Raw genomic sequence first — 16706 nt, forward strand, 5'->3', positions numbered from 1 at the left:
CAGGGAATCGTCACAGGAAAGAAGGCACCTGTAGCCTTTTCTGAGATTCCGTGATTTGAGCCCTCTGGCACCTTCAGAAGACTTGTGGAAGGGAGTTACAAAAAGCTAGCAGCTGTGTTCAGTGAGTGTCCGCCTGATCTCAAGCCAACAATACTATTTCTGGAACAACAGCTGATCAGAGTCAGGTTGAAAAACATGCCTTTCGTCCCAGAGCCAGACCAGGATTTATTTATCCGAAGAGTCCAAAAGCTTAGTGAATATTTTTTGTTTATATATGACATAAGTGTCTCAGAAAAGTGAGTCTTACAAAATTCCAGTGGTGGTGGTGGGCTGCGTGATGACGTCATCAATATGGCTGCCGCGCTATTATGTAGTTGCCACATTTAAATATGCATAACTTCACACCTGTTTATGCTAAAAAGATGCATATTTAAATGTGGCAACTACATAATAGCGTGGCAGCCATATTGATGACATCATCACACAGACACCCCCCCCCGCACCACTGGAATTTTGTAAGACTCACTTTTCTGAGACACTTATGGCATATAGATAGATAGATAGATAAATAGATAGATATTCACTAAGCTTTTGCACTCGCTGGGGTAAATAAATCCTGGTCTGGGACTGTTTCCTCTAGATCATATTGGCTAGTAATGATTGCAGGATTTGTGTGCCTCTTTGCCTGTCATGCACAGCTTGGCTTTCTTGCTGGAGTTACCTGCACTGTGTTCAGGTCACATTGCTTCATGGACTGCACAGGTTGATCTGCGATAAACTGAAGGATCTGCTTCATCGCATAAGATAAGATTAGAAGGTCATTGGGTGGGTTTTTTCTTCTTGGTGGGGAGCATATGAGCACGGCTGGACATCAGGAAAAACTTCCTGACTGTTAGAGTAGTACGACAATGGAACCAGTTACCTAGGGAGGTTGTGGGCTCTCCCACACTAGAGGCCTTCAAGAGGCAGCTGGACAACCACCTGTTGGGGATGCTTTAAGGTGGATTCCTGCATTGACCAGGGGGTTGGACTTGATGGCCTTAGAGGCCCCTTCGAACTCTACTATTCTATGGCTAAAAAATTGACATAGCCTGTTTTAGAAACAGCAAACCTGGCCATTCTTTCTTTCTTTCTTTATTTATTATATTTATTTATTTATTATATTTACATACTGCCCATAGCAGAAGCTCTCTGGGTGGTTTACAAAAGTACATTCTTGTTTGGGGCAGATGTATTGCCTTTCCTCCCTGACACTCTGTCATTTTACCCTTTTGTGAATAACCCTAGTCATATTTGTTGTAGGACAGTATACAAACATATATAATACACAGAGTAAAAATAATCCTTCCTGCCCTCACTCTAAATTGGCTTCAAAATATAGCCAAACCTGATTCTGGTGGCGTATGAGGCTGAGTACTGTGTGAGTTCCCCATTGTCTGGGATCATATTCCTAGTCAATAAGGGAGAGAGAATGAGATACCATGTATGTATATTTTAGTGGCATTGATTAGCAGCTGATGAGAGTAGTGCTATGCTGAAAATTCCGATTATTCCATTTTTGGCATTTCATGGGGACTGGGGGGAAACATGAAAACTCTGGTGAAAGAGCCTGGGAGAGGTGAAAATTGTGGAGAAGTTTCTCCTTGGGCAGGGGGGCAGGATTTCTATATACTTTTTTAAGTATAGGAAGCTTTGAGGTGTCATATATATATATATATATATATATATATATAGAGAGAGAGAGAGAGAGAGAGAGAGAGAGAGAGAGAGAGAACACCTCCGGCACTTGGAGGAGCCCAGGAGTTCTTCCTGAATGCTTATTGGAGAGGGAAAGGTCACAGGAAAGGCATTCATGAAGAACTGCTGGACTCCTCCAAATGCAGAGGGGTGTATTTTTAAAATAAATAAATATAAAGAAGATCCCTCAACACTTTCAAAAGTCCTGTGATGTCCTGCCCCCCTGCGTCGTCTCAACTTCACCTGAGACACCCACAAGCTATCCGACAGAACTATCCACACCACTAGCACCCAGGACCACTGCAATCCCACCCCCTGTACTAATGACGTGTGTGAGGGTTTAGTAGGGTGACCATATGAAAAGGAGGACAGGGCTCCTGTATCTTAAACTGTTGTATTGAAAAGGAAATTTCAGCAAGTGTCATTTGTATATATGGGGAACCTGGTGAAATTTCCTCTTCATCACCACAGTTAAAGCTGCAGGAGCTATACCGGAGCGACCAGATTTAAAAGAGGGCAGGGCACCTGCAGCTTTAACTGTGGTGATGAAGAGGGAATTTCATCAGGTTCTCCATATATACAAATGACACCTGCTGAAACTCCCTTTTCTACGTAACTGTTAAAGATACAGGAGCCCTGTCCTCCTTTTCATATGGTCACCCTAGCTTTAGGCCTACTGCTGCCGCTCCTGTCTCGCCTTTATTCTTCAGGCCCCACAGCTCACAGCCCAGCACCCTGGCCCTCAGTTTCCCATTCCACTACCACCATTAATTGTTTTCTCCTCAGACACTCCTCCACAGACCACACCAGCTGTTTGTACATGTAATTTGAATGTATTAACTTAAGTAAATGCGTGTACAAGCTTAATGGTTTCCTCAGTGCAAATGCGTATGGTTACAAGGTTCTAAGCTTATTGGTTTCTGTCACTTCTTCGTTACAAGATTCCACTATAGAGTCCTAAAATCATCTACTCTCTACTTCACAGAATTCTAACCCACACACTGTGGCCCTTTCTACACCTAAGGATTATCCCAGAGAAATGGAGGGATCATCCCGGCCTGCTCCCGGGATCCCCTGTGTGTCATTTAGATGCACAGGGATGATCCCGGGACGATCCCAGGGGAAAAGGCAGGTGTAGAAACGGCCTATATCTCAGAACACCTACCTCAGAACATTCTCCAAAATTCTCTCCCTCCCTACGAAAGAGGCAAAAAAAAAAGAAGTCCTCTTTTGCACGGAGAGAAAAAGTTCCTGAAAAATAGCAGGTAGGATTTGGCTAGGGTGACCCTATGAAAAGGAGGACAGGGCTCCTGTATCTTTAACAGCTGTATTGAAAAGGGAATTTCAGCAGGTGTTGTTCGTATATATGGAGAACCTGATGAAATTCCCTCTTCATCACAACAGTTAAAGCTGCAGGAGCTATACTAAAGTGACCAGATTTAACAGAAGGCAGGGTACCTGCAGCTTTCACTGTGGTGATGAAGAGGTAATTTCACCAAGTTCACCATATATACAAAGGACACCTGCAGAAATTCCCTTTTCAATACAACTATTAAAGATACAGGAGCCCTGTCCTCCTTTTCATATGGTCACCCTAGATTTGGCACAACACTGGATGAGAGGGCTGGTGAACAAGACCAAACAGGCAAGAAAAGAAGATCAATATCAGAGGCATTGGGGGACAATTATTATTAGTTCTCTTATATATTATTATTTATTTTATATCTCATATTTTCACTAAAACTGCCCCCCCCATTCTCCTTTTATTAAGAGCATTTGACACAATCCTATTTAGGATTACCAAAAAGAGGACACTGAGTATCCACAGCTATCTGTTCCGAGCTGCGACACAACACGGCTAATCCCTTTGTGCGCTCTTCCTGCTCTCTCGGTTGTTTGGGTAATTGCCTCCTGCCCATCTCTGAGGTACGTGGCGAGATGTAGCCCAGGACCGTTTCGGCTGCTCTCATCTTCCTGTTCATAAAAGGACGAAGATCAAAACCAGAATTCGACGCCAGAAGAAAATGAATGGAAATTTCCCACCCCCGTCTCTGGTCTGGCATTGCAGATTTTTCTCGGCGGTGTCCTGCACTCGCTCCACTGTCATGAGAAAGGAATTTCCTTTTTATTAAAGGCATCAATCTCGGTAGGGGGACAAAATGATTAAAAACATACAAAGGGGCAAAGCCCAGGGTTTCCATGTAGCTGGGTTGTTATAACGAGGTGTTCCTTGCAGGGATGTTTCATCTGGATGATTGTCTTCGCGCATGAAGGCATAGAACTGGTTCAAAGTGGCGTCTTCTCCTGCCCCAGCTCCGGCTGGGGCAAGGACAGAGAGCATAAACCCGGCGGATGGAGTAGGACTGAGCTGAAACTACTCACAATTTTTCATAAGCGTTTCCATGAACGGTTGCAAAACCTCCTCTCTTTTGTATGGCTTTTCAGCACTTGCCATAAAAAGCTTGTCTATTCCTTTACATCACCCCCCCCCCCTCGGCCGTTGCTAGACGAGGAGTTAGCCCGGTGTGAGGCCCGGGCTCCCTGCTGTGCATCCAGATGACGCACAGTGGATCCCAGGGTCAGGCCGGGCTAAGTCCTCCCTTGACCCGGGATAACCAGATGCAGGGACATGATGAGCGGGCAGGGGGTGGGCATGGCAAGCAGGGACATGATGAGCGGGCAGGGGGTGGTCATGGCGAGCGGGGACATGACGAGCGGGCAGGGGGTGGGCATGGCGAGCGGGGACATGATGAGCAGGCAGGGGGTGGGCATGGCGAGCAGGGACATGACGAGCGGGTGATCGGGTGGGCATGGCGAGCGGGCAGGGGGTGGGCATGGCGAGCAGGGACATGATGAGTGGGTGATCGGGTGGGCATGGCGAGCGGGCAGGGGGTGGGCATGGTGAGCAGGGACATGATGAGTGGGTGATTGGGTGGGCATGGCGAGCAGGGGGAGGACAGGCGAGCAAGCGGGCAAGGGGGGCATCAGACATTGTGGGGGGCAAATCAGGGGCAGGGGGAGCGGGGAACCCTTTTTTTAAAAAAAAAACAGCCTTACCTTTTCTGTTGGTGCGCTCCTACGCACATGGCCCTTTAAGTTAAAAAAAAATTGGCGGACGCGACGGGGCTTTCCCTTACCCCGTCGCGTGTTACGTGTGGAAAAGGGCGACGGCCTGCGCTAGCTGTAGCGCGGCGTTGCCCCTACTCCCCACCAGATTATCAGGTAGGTCTAGCAAGGCCCCCCCAGTTTGCTCCCAATGGACTACCTTCACTTGCCTCCAGTGATATCATCATGTAGCCAGTTCACAGTAGCATTGTGATGTCATCCCGTTCACTATGCGAGTCATGACTGATGGTAACTTCAAGGCTCGACTTCTGCAATGAGCTCTACATAGGGCTACCTTTGTGCCTAGTCCAAAAACTTCAACTAGTTCAAAATATGGCAGCCAGGCTGGTCATCGGTACACCTAGGGTGACCACATTACACCAGTTTTAAAATCTCTTCACTGGCTGCCAGTTAGTTTCCGGGCGAAGTATAAAGTGATGGTTATTACCTTTAAAGCCCCACATGGTTTGGGTCCAAGCTACCTGCGGGATTGCCTTCTCCCATACAATCTGCCCCGCACACTCAGGTCCTCTGGGAAGAATTTACTCCAGTCAACGAAAACAAGGCTGACAACTATTACCCAGAGGACCTTTTCTTCTGCCGCTCCCAGATTATGGAATGACCTGTTGGGAGAGATTAACAGTCTTCCGGATTTTAAGAAAGCTATAAAGACTGATCTCTTCCGGCAGGCCTACCCAGTTGAATTTTAAGGTGCCTTTTAATCATGTGCTGCTTTTAATAATGTATTAGTTTTAAATGTTTCTTTCAATTATATGTATTTTATGGTGTTTGCATTTGTGTTGTACCCCACCTCGATCTGGAGGGAGAGGCGGGTAACAAATAAATATATTATTATTAATTATTATTATTTGTGTGACTGATCCAAGAAGCACTGCCCAGTGCCCTCAATTGCCCTCAATTCCTCTCAGAGATGCCATCCTGTAGCCAAATCCGATTGCCCATATAACATTGTGAGATCTTCCCTTACGCTATATGATCCAGCCACTGTGTATATGTGTGCGTGTTAGTTTGTGTTGTTATTAAAGCTGTTGTCTGTACTAACAGATTGTGTCTAAATGAGCCCTGGGGCTGCCAGAAGATGTGTTAATTTGTTCGATTTGTTTATTAAAATGTATTATTCTGCTCTGAAAGTTTCCAGGTGCAGATGGCAGTAATTTCCAAACATATACCATCGATATAAGTATTCATAGCTCTGGAGGGGTATGGGTAATGCTTAAAACAACTTCAGTGAGTGGAGAGTTGAAAGCACAAAAATCATGAGTTAGATCCAGTCTTAGTCATGTTTTGAGATCAATGGGACAAGTTTGCATGACAACCTTTAGCCCAATTGATTTCAGTGGGTCTGCTTTCAACATGGTTAATTCTGCATCCAACACAATATTCCTTGAAATCCAGTGTGTTTTCAACTGCATATTAGAGAAGATTGTTGTATCCTAGTGTGCCACCATCATCATCATCATTTTTCCTTCATAGAATTTCCACTGAATTTTGCGTCAAACGGAATTCAATGTAGGCTACCATTGACTCACTGAGCAAGAGTACAGAGGCCATGGCTAGATATCCTGGGGATCGCCCCGGGATCATCCCTGTGTGTTCACATGACGCACGGGATCCTGGGAGCAGGGAGGGATGATCCGTCCCCTGCCCCGGGATATCACCATACCCTTTCCCCCTACTTTTCCCCGTGGTCTTGGGATGATTTCGAGACTGCGGGACGTGTGGCCAGGCATTGCAGTTTATCCCAGCTCCTCGTGAGTATCCGAGAGGAGCCGGAAACCGTGCCCATCGGGGGTGTGGTGGGGGGAGTGGGAAATATTTTTTTATTAAAAAAAGACCTACCTTTTGTGCAGGAGTGCTCTTCTCCAATGGAAAAAACACACACCACAAAATGCTGGGCATGACATAATTTTCCTCCCTGGACGTTGTGTGCTGCATTTATTTATTTATTCATTTATTACATTTCTATACCGCCCAATAGCCGGAGCTCTCTGGTTGGTTCACAAAAATTAAAAACATTCAAAGTATAAAACAACAGTATAAAACCATAATATAAAAGACAATATAAAAGCTCAACCAGATCAAAACAGCAGCAATTACAAATTTAAAACACCAAGTTAAAATTTATTTATAGACTGTTAAAATGCTGGGAGAATAAAAAGGTTTTCACCTGGCGCCTAAAAGCATATAATGTAGGTGCCAAGCGAGCCTCCTTAGGGAGCTCATTCCACAGCCGGGGTGCCACAGCAGAGAAGGCCCTCCTCCTGGTAGCCACCTGCCTCACTTCCTTTGGCAGGCGCTCACGGAGAAGGACCCCTGAGGATGACCTTAGGGTCTGGGCAGGTACATATGGGAGGAGGCGTTCCTTCAGATAGCCTGGCCCCAAGCCGTTTAGGGTTTTATACCAGCACTTTGAATCGGGCACAGACCTGGACTGGCAGCCAATGAAGCTGGAAAAGGACTGGCGTAATGTGGTCTCGTCGGCCGTGTTGTGTTCTTGCCTTCCGGAAAGGTGAAGGAGTACAGAAGGCCATGCTTCAGAAGAGTGAGGGCTGCCCCATTCCTAATAGCCGATCAGATTAGAAACACGGTTCCAGCTCAGCAGCAGCAACCCTTTTAGGAATGATAATCGACACCCGTGCTGCTGTCTTCAGCTGGAAAAGCCGGGCTCAAATCTAAACAAACAATCTACCAATCTTGGTGTTTCGGCTCGTTGCATTATGCATGGAGAGATGCGCCGGCCATCGATAATGAACTTGCTTCATACTCTAGAATTTGTTGCTCTGGAATACTTATGGTCAGAAATGAGAAGAATGCCGTTATCAGGGCCTCAGTAGTTCCGAAAGGGATGGAAGTTGGGACCAAAGTCCAGCGCCTTGCAGCTCCGGTAAGGATGCTGGAATAAAATGAGTTCGGATTTCTAAGAATCTGATCTGTGGAATCCGCTGCGGAGTCGGTGGATTAACTTTTTTCTTTCCTGAAATTTATGGAAATTTATTCATAGGAAAATGCGTTGTTTCTGCTGAGTCCTATGCTGTGTTGGAAAATATACGCAGGGAAAAGTCGAATGGAATGGAGGACAACACGCCAAATGTAACATACTAACATAAATTATGTGAATTGTTGCAAACCCTCTAATGGAATTATTCACATGGAATCATAGAATCATAGAATAGCAGAGTTGGAAGGGGCCTACAAGGCCATCGAGTCCAACCCCCTGCTCAATGCAGGAATCCGCCCTAAAGCATCCCTGACAGATGGCTGTCCAACTGCCTCTTGAAGGCCTCTAGGGTGGGAGAGCCCGCAACCTCCCTAGGGAACTGATTCCATTATTGTACTGCTCTAACAGTCAGGAAGTTTTTCCTGATGTCCAGCTGGAATCCGGCTTCCTTCAGCTTGAGCCCGTTATTCCGTGTCCTGCACTCTGGGAGGATCGAGAAGAGCTCCTGGCCCTCCTCTGTGTGACAACCTTTCAAGTATTTGAAGAGTGCTATCATGTCTCCCCTCAATCTTCTCTCCTCCAGGCTAACATTCTTAGACATGATGGGGGGGGGGGAATCTGTCTGTAACGGATGAAGGAACAAATGATACCACATAATTCACAAAACATACAGAGGACAGTTTTCACAGAATCTGGACATCCTTATGCTCTGGTGCCCCGAAATGATTAGCCATCAAGCAGCAGGTGATGAGGGGATTAGGGAAGCAGAAGCAAGCCCCATTGTATTCCTGTATCTCGGCATGTCTTTCAGATATCTCAGCCTGGCTGCTTCATCGTCGTTTGAAACTTAATATGGCAAAAACTGAACTGCTTGTTTTTCCTCCTAAACCTTCTCCTCACCTCTCATTCTCTCTTACTGTCAACGATGTCACGCTTACTCCGGTCAAGGAAGCTCATAGTCTTGGCTTTATATTTGATTCCTCGCTCTCCTTTACTCCTCATATCGAGGCAGTAGCTAAATCCTGTCGCTTCTTCCTGTATAATATTGCCAGGATTCGACCATTTTTGTCTGTCTCTTCTGCCAAGACTCTCGTTCACGCACTGGTTATCTCTCGGTTGGACTACTGCAACCTTCTTCTCTCTGGCCTTCCTTCGTCTCACATCAGTCCGCTGGTCTCTGTCCACCACTCTGCCGCTAAGATCATCTTCTTGGCCCGCCGCTCTGACCATGTCACTCCACTTCTGAAATCTCTTCATTGGCTTCCAATTCACTCCAGAATCCAATATAAACTTCTCCTGCTGACCTTCAAAGCTCTTCACGGTCTAGCTCCTGCCTATCTCTCCTCTCTCATCTCACACTATTGCCCCGCTCGTGCTCTCCGCTTCTCTGATGCCATGCTTCTCGCCTGCCCCAGGACCTCCACTTCCCTTACTCGGCTTCGTCCTTTTTCTTCTGCTACCCCTTACGCCTGGAACGCTCTTCCAGAACACTTGAGAACTACAAACTCAATCACAGCTTTTAAAACTCAGCTAAAAACTTTTCTTTTCCCTATAGCTTTTAAATATTGAGTTTGTTCTAACTCCATACTGTTAGCTTCACCCTACCCGGTGCCTGTTTACACTTCCCTGTGCCTGTTTGCATTCTCCTTCCCTCTTTATTGTTTACTACAACTTTATTAGATTGTAAGCCTATGCGGCAGGGTCTTGCTATTTACTGTGTTCTCTGTACAGCACCATGTACATTGATGGTGCTATATAAATAATAATAATAATAATAATAATAATAATAATAATAATAATAATAATAACAACAACAGTGATTTCATAGAATCATAGAATAGCAGAGTTGGAAGGGGCCTACAAGGCCATCAATTCCAACTCCCTGCTCAATACAGGAATCCATCCTAAAGCATCCCTGACAGATGGTTGTCCAGCTTTTTAAGTGAGTTTAATTTAAGTGAGTTTAAAATACAAAACTGCACTTGCTTTGTGTGGGTTTTTTTTTATATGTTTGGCAGTGTTTTTGTTATCGTTCTAACATGTCAGGAGTGTAGAAGCAGTTTTAAAGAGAGAGTCAGTGTGGTGCAGTGGCTAGAGTGTTGGACTGAGAGTCGGGATGTCCGGGTTCTAGTCCCGACTCGGCTATGGAAGCTTACAGGGTGTCTTTGGGCCAGTCACGGACTCTCAGCCCAATCTACCTCACAAGGTTGCTGTATTGTGAGGATAAAATGGAGAGGAGGATTATGTACGCCACCTTGGGTTCCTTGGAGGAAAAAAAAGGAGGGAGATAAATGCCATAAATAATATTGTGGCCCTTTCTACTCCTAAGGATTTTCCTAGGAAAATGGAAGGATCATCTCTGCCTGCTTGCGGGATCCCCTGTGTGTCTTTGGATCCACAGGGATGATCCCGGGGAAGAAGGAAGGAGTTGAAATGGCCTCTGTGTGTGTGTGTGTGTAGAGATGTTAGTTGCATGCTTAACAGCCACATCTAAAAAAGAATATTTAGAGCTGGAAAAAGGGCAGAAACTTAATCAACTAAAATGATTAAGGGGCAGAAACTTAATCAACTAAAATGATTCAGGGGCTGGAGCATCTCCCCTACGAGGGAAGGTTACATCAACTGGGGTTGTTTAGCTTGGAAAAATGGAGGCTGAGGGGAGGCATGATAGAGGTGGACAAAATTATGCCTGGTGTGGAGAATGTGGATAGGGAGACATTTTTTCCCTCTCTCATAAAAGAAGAAGAACCCAGGGTCATCCCATGAAGCTGATAGGTGGGAGATACAGGACGAATAAAAGGAAAGACTTCTTCACACAGCGCATAGTTAAATTATGGAACTCACTACCACAGGATGTAGTGATGGCCACCAATCGGGTTGGCTTCAAAAGGGGGTTGGATAAATTCCTTGAGATAAGGGCTATCAATGGCTACTAGCCCTTATGATTGTGTGCTATCTCCAGTATTTGAGGCTGTAAGCCTGTGTGCACCAGTTGCTGGGGAACGTGGGTGGGAGGGTGCTGTTGCACCGTGTCCTGCTTGTTCATCCCTGGCCGATGGCTGGTTGGCCACTGTGTGAACAGAGTGCTGGACTAGATGGACCCTTGGTCTGATCCAGCAGGGCACTTCTCATGTTCTTATGTTCTTAGCCATCTAATGACTCCGTCCCAACCAACTGGTAAATCCATTACGTCCTAGGTCTAAAACTACGAACTACACACTGCAAGGCCTACTCTGGACTGGAAGAAGTGGTTGTCCGATACTGATCACCATCCATCTCCTAAGGTGAAGAGTGCCGTAGCGGATGGTGTAATGAATTTGTTAACCTTTAAGGTGCCACCAGACACTTTGCTGTTTAAGTTGACACGGAGGCAGCATAATGAAAAGAAGAAGCTTACCCATTCATGGATATACAATTCATGTTCCCTATTGATTGTTTCTCCCTGTGGCACTCTACTTAATACTTACCCCTTGAGAGGAGCTGCTTGAGGCTGCAGAGACAATGGGGGAAAGGTCAGGTTGCAATGGGGCCCCAATTGGTTGTTTTATTATGGTTTTTTTTTTGTGAACTGCCCGGAGAGCTTCGGCTATTGGGCGGTATAAAAATGTAATAAATAAATAAATAAATAAATAAATTCTCCCTGAGCTAACCTGGCTCTGAATTCCTCCAAGGAATTAGAATGTAAGCCTATGCGGCAGGGTCCTGCTATTTACTGTTTTACTCTGTACAGCACCTTGTACATTGATGGTGCTATATAAATAAATAAATAAATAAATAATAATAATAATAATAATAATAATAATAATAATAATAATAACAAGGGCTCATCTCTACACCTAAGGATGTAGAGAGAGGGAGGGGGAGGATTGCAGACTTACCTGCTTCTGTGATCCTCCCCCAGCGTCTATATGGCTGAGTTACATCCCGGAAGGGAAGAGGGACATCCTGGGTGCCATTTCTTTTTTAGGATTAGCCACGCACTGTGAAAAAGTAAGGGAAGCCCCCACCAAACTCCACACCCAACCCCCCTGCCATCCCAAGGATTGTGAAATTGTTGCCCCCTCACCCCCATGGGCATGGCGCCACCCCATGTAGCGCCATGCCCATTTGAGGACCCGAGAGGTCACACCACCCCAGCCGCAGTCCTTGGGGTTGTTAAATTGTGGAAAAAGCAGGACGTCCCCCCATTTCAGTTATCCCAGGGAAAGTCTGTGGTCATCCCTGGTTGACCCCGAGATCCTCAGTGTGTCATTTGGATGCACAGGGATGACCCAGGGCCTTGCTAGACGGAGGTTTAGCCTGGTGCTTGTCCCGGGCTCGCCCCTGTGCGTCCAGATGATGCACAGGGGATCCCGGGGTCAGGCAGGGGTGAAACCTCCCTGGGCGTGGGGTAAATAAAACCCCACTTAGCCTGATTTTTCCTGCAGTCCCGGCCTCAGGTTGGGCTGAGGCCGGAACCGCGGGCGTGTGGACCGTTCTTACTACTTACACGCGAGTAGCTGGGAAAAGCGGCGGACGGGCCACAGCACTCCCTCCCCCTTCCCCCGATTCCCCCCCACAACCTCCCCTGGCCTCCGACCCCCCCTTGTCCCCACGTCCATGTCTCGCCACTCCCCAATCTCCACCTCCTGTATCCTGCCGCCGCCACCACTGCCCCCAGCAGGCGTTTCCTGTTTCGCCATGTCCGGCCTGCAGGACATGGGGAAAGCAGGCATCACAGGCTGGACATGGCGACAACAGGAAACGGCGGCTGGGGACATCGGCGGCGTGAGGACTCAGGAAGTGGGGACAGGGGGGGATCGGAGGCCAGTGGAGGTCATGTGGGGGGAAATTGGGGGACGGAGGGGACCCTATTTTTTTAAAAAAAAAAACCCTTACCTTTCCGCTGGTGCGCTCCTGTGCACGCCGGCCCCTTTAACAACAACAACAAAAAGGCGGACGCGATGGGGCTTCGTCGCGTCTGACGTGTAGATAAGCGCGATGGCCCGTGCTAATTGTAGCGTGGCCTTGCCTCGCCTGAAGCACTGATTTTCAGGTAGGTCTAGCAAGGCCCCCAGAGATGACTCCAGGATATATGCATGGTGTAGACATCAAGCCTGGGCAACCGCAATTCCCAGCTTCTCCTGTCTGTCTGAATTCTTCCTGCCTTCATCTCCAACCTATCTATCAGCTCTTTTTCCTTCTGGATCTTTCTCACATTTCCAACCCTATCAGATGGGTATCTCAGTTCTAGTGGATTATCTCAACCTGCATCACCCCTCCTCTGCAGAAGGTCTACTGGAGACAAACCCTAAAACTTCTGAGTGATGCTGGCTCCTGGTCTGCTGGGATTGTATTGGTCTCTTCTTTGCTGGTCTGTGCCAGTGAAGGAAGCAAGATTCCAGATGGACATCAGGAAAAACTTCCTGACTGTTAGAGGTGTATGACAATGGAATCAGTTACCTAGGGAGGTGGTGGGCTCTCCCACACTAGAGGCCTTCAAGAGGCAGCTGAACAACCATCTGTCAGGGATGCTTTAGGGTGGATTCCTGCATTGAGCAGGGGGTTGGACTCGATGGCCTTGTAGGCCCCTTCCAACTCTACTATACTATGATTCTATGATTCTATATGACAATGGAACCAGTTACCTAGGGAGGTTGTGGGCTCTCCCACCCTAGAGGCCTTCAAGAGGCAGCTGGACAACCCTCTGTCAGGGATGCTTTAGGGTAGATTCCTGCACTGAGCAGGCGGTTGGACTCGATGGCCTTGTAGGCCCCTTCCAACTCTACTATTCTATGATTCTATGATTCTATATGACAATGGAACCAGTTACCTAGGGAGGTTGTGGGCTCTCCCACCCTAGAGGCCTTCAAGAGGCAGCTGGACAACCATCTGTCAGGGATGCTTTAGGGTGGATTCTTGCATTGAGCAGGGGGTTGGACTCGATGGCCTTGTAGGCCCCTTCCAACTCTACTATTCTATGATTCTATGATTCTATATGACAATGGAACCAGTGACCTAGGGAGGTTGTGGGCTCTCCCACCCTAGAGGCCTTCAAGAGGCAGCTGAACAACCATCTGTCAGGGATGCTTTAGGGTGGATTCTTGCATTGAGCAGGGGGTTGGACTTGATGGCCTTGTAGGCCCCTTCCAACTCTGCTATTCTATGATTCTATGACACCAGAGGAATCTAGGCACCTTCATGGAAATCACCATCCCAAGTTCTGATCTGAAAATGATTGCCCATGATTGCTGCTTTGGTTTCTACTTGTGTTGTTTATGATTCATTTTGTGTCTTCTTTTCTTCGTTTCTTTGTCTTTTTTTTTTTTAAAGAAAGAGAGGCAGATAAAAGTGTGGATAATCAATTTCCTAACTGGAATTAAAAACAGCTCCAGTTAAATGAAGGGGAGGCATGAACCGGCATGCAAAGTAGCACAGACAGGTTATCTGGGCTTTGATTAGCATATGGCTCGTGCAGGGGGACGATTACGAGCGTGTTGGCATGTGATTAGCCAGAGGGTAAAAAGATGACACCATCCAGCGCAGGCTGAGAAAGGGAGTACATTCTTGAACAGGCTTGTTGGGACTTTTGCCAAAGTGTGGGCACTCCTACAGGAGCTTGTGAGACTGGACATTGCAGTATTTCAAGTGCTTTTGTCCAAGACCCCCAATGAAACTCCCTTGATCTGCTCTTCTATCTCGTCTATATGTTATTGTCACTCAAGGTGCATTGCTGGAGGGGGCTGATAACGCTGTTCCAGTCACAGCTGGAGGGGGTCAGATAGGGGGTTGGGGGAGAGAGTTTGTAGCTCCTGAAATCCTTCTCCTTCTCTGTCCCACATAGAATAGCAGAGTTGGAAGGGGTCTACAAGGCCATTGAGTCCAACCCCCTGCTCAATGCAGGAATCCACCCTAAAGCATCCCTGGCAGATGGTTGTCCAGCTGTCTCTTGAAAGCCTCTAGTGTGGGAGAGCCCACAACCTCCCTAGGTAACTGATTCCATTGTCGTACTGCTCTAACAGTCAGGACGCTTTTTTCCTGATGTCCAGCTGGAATCTGGCTTCCTTTAACTTGAGCCCGTTATTCTGTGTCCTGCACTCTGGGAGGATTGAGAAGAGATCCTGGCCCTCCTCTGTGTGACAACCTTTTAAGTATCTGAAGAGTGCTATCATGTCTCCCCTCCATCTTCTCTTCTCCAGGCTAAACATGCCCAGTTCTTTCAGTCTCTCTTCCTAGGGCTTTGTTTCCAGACCCCTGATCATCCTGGTTGCCCTCCTCTGAACACGCTCCAGCTTGTCTGCGTCCTTCTTGAATTGTGGAGCCCAGAACTGGACGCAATACTCTAGATGAGGCCTAACCAGGGCCAAATAGAGAGGAACCAGTACCTCACATGATTTGGAAGCTAAACTTCTATTAATGCAGCCCAAAATAGCATTTGCCTTTCTTGCAGCCATATCGCACTGTTGGCTCATATTCAGCTTGCAATCTACAACAATTCCAAGATCCTTCTCGTTTGTAGTATTGCTGAGCCAAGTATCCCCCATCTTGTAACTGTGCCTTTGGTTTCTATTTCCTAAATGTAGAACTTGGCATTTATCCCTATTAATTTTCATCCTGTTGTTTTCAGCCCAGCACTCCAGCCTATCAAGATCATTTCAGGGTACACCTTGAGACCTGTTAGCCATACCAATGGCTTCTCTTTTCCTTTCTCCCACCGATGAGTGTTGGACCATTAAATATACCAAAATACTATCCTTTATTCTGCAATCTCAAGGAATCAAAGAAAAAAAAAGAAAAGTAAAGAAAATTGTTGCCCATATATTTTCCAGTTCATAGCACAGCTGTTTCCCTCACTGCTCTGAACAATTCAGACCACCTGAGTCTGAGGATTTATATCATATCCTACCCCAATTAAACTCCACACATAATACACCAACCACATGGCGAAGTTTAAGGAAAACGAGTTTTTATTAAAAACAGAAGACCACATGTCTGCAGGGGGATACAACAGCAGCATTGCAAGGTTCTAATTTTGCCCATGAAAAGTTTTGCATTTGCCAGTGTCTGTTCTTTTCAGCTACTATGTATTCGGATCCCTCCCACATCAATCCCTCCCCTGGCATCCCAATTCTACATGGAGGAATTGCTATTTAATGCAACTGCTAAAAAGCCAATACAACTAATAAGGAAACCATCTCAAATCTCCCCCTCTCTTTTAATGAAGGCCCAGTAGACGTTTTCAAGTTTAGCACAATGACATCAAAGGTTTCTAGTAGAGTCTGGAGCTTCTGGGGGGAATGTGATCTGTTTCTTAAGAGTGGCTGAAAGTGAGTATATATGAGAGAGAGATTGAGAGAGAGATTGAGAGAGAGAGAGAGAGAGAGAGAGAGAGAGAGAGAGAGAGAGAGAGAGATATTTTGTGTGTGCAGTATTGATAACATGATGGCATCAAATTTGCATTCTTTCTGCTTTCACCTCCACCATGGGTGGTATTTGCTAGGGTGACCAACTGTCAGGATTTCCCTGGATTTGTCCTGGTTTTTGTTCTTTCCATAGTGTCAGGGGGGATTTTCTATAATTTTCAATAATGTCCTGGAATGACACACCTTCCCCTTTAAGGCTGCCATTAGCATGGCAGGAGTGAATGACATGCTTTCTTGAGGCACATCATTCCCCCACCCCGAGCTCCAATTGAGGTCTTAAAGGGGAAAGTGGGTCATTCGTGGACATTATAGAAAAGGCCCCAATTGGAGTGGATGGTGGTGGTGCAGAATGAAATCCTTTCCCCTCCTCCACTCCAATCGGGTTATTTAAGGTGGCAGGGGAATAACGTACTTTTTGCAGGACTCAGAAAGCTGCTTCCCCACACACACACTAGGTGTCCTCTTTTTTGGCTTCCCAAATATGGTCACCCTATATTTGCGAG

The 16706-nt window shown here is 46.6% G+C and overlaps 1 protein-coding gene across 4 annotated transcripts in view; it reads left to right on the forward strand.

Annotated features, from left to right (window-relative positions):
- The window catches only part of PLXNA4 (plexin A4), a 695664-nt gene that overhangs the window by 213114 nt on the left and 465844 nt on the right, over positions 1-16706 (forward strand). The window lies entirely within an intron of this gene.

The sequence above is a fragment of the Elgaria multicarinata genome, chromosome 9 (genome assembly GCF_023053635.1).
Source record: "Elgaria multicarinata webbii isolate HBS135686 ecotype San Diego chromosome 9, rElgMul1.1.pri, whole genome shotgun sequence".
NCBI lineage: Eukaryota > Metazoa > Chordata > Lepidosauria > Squamata > Anguidae > Elgaria > Elgaria multicarinata.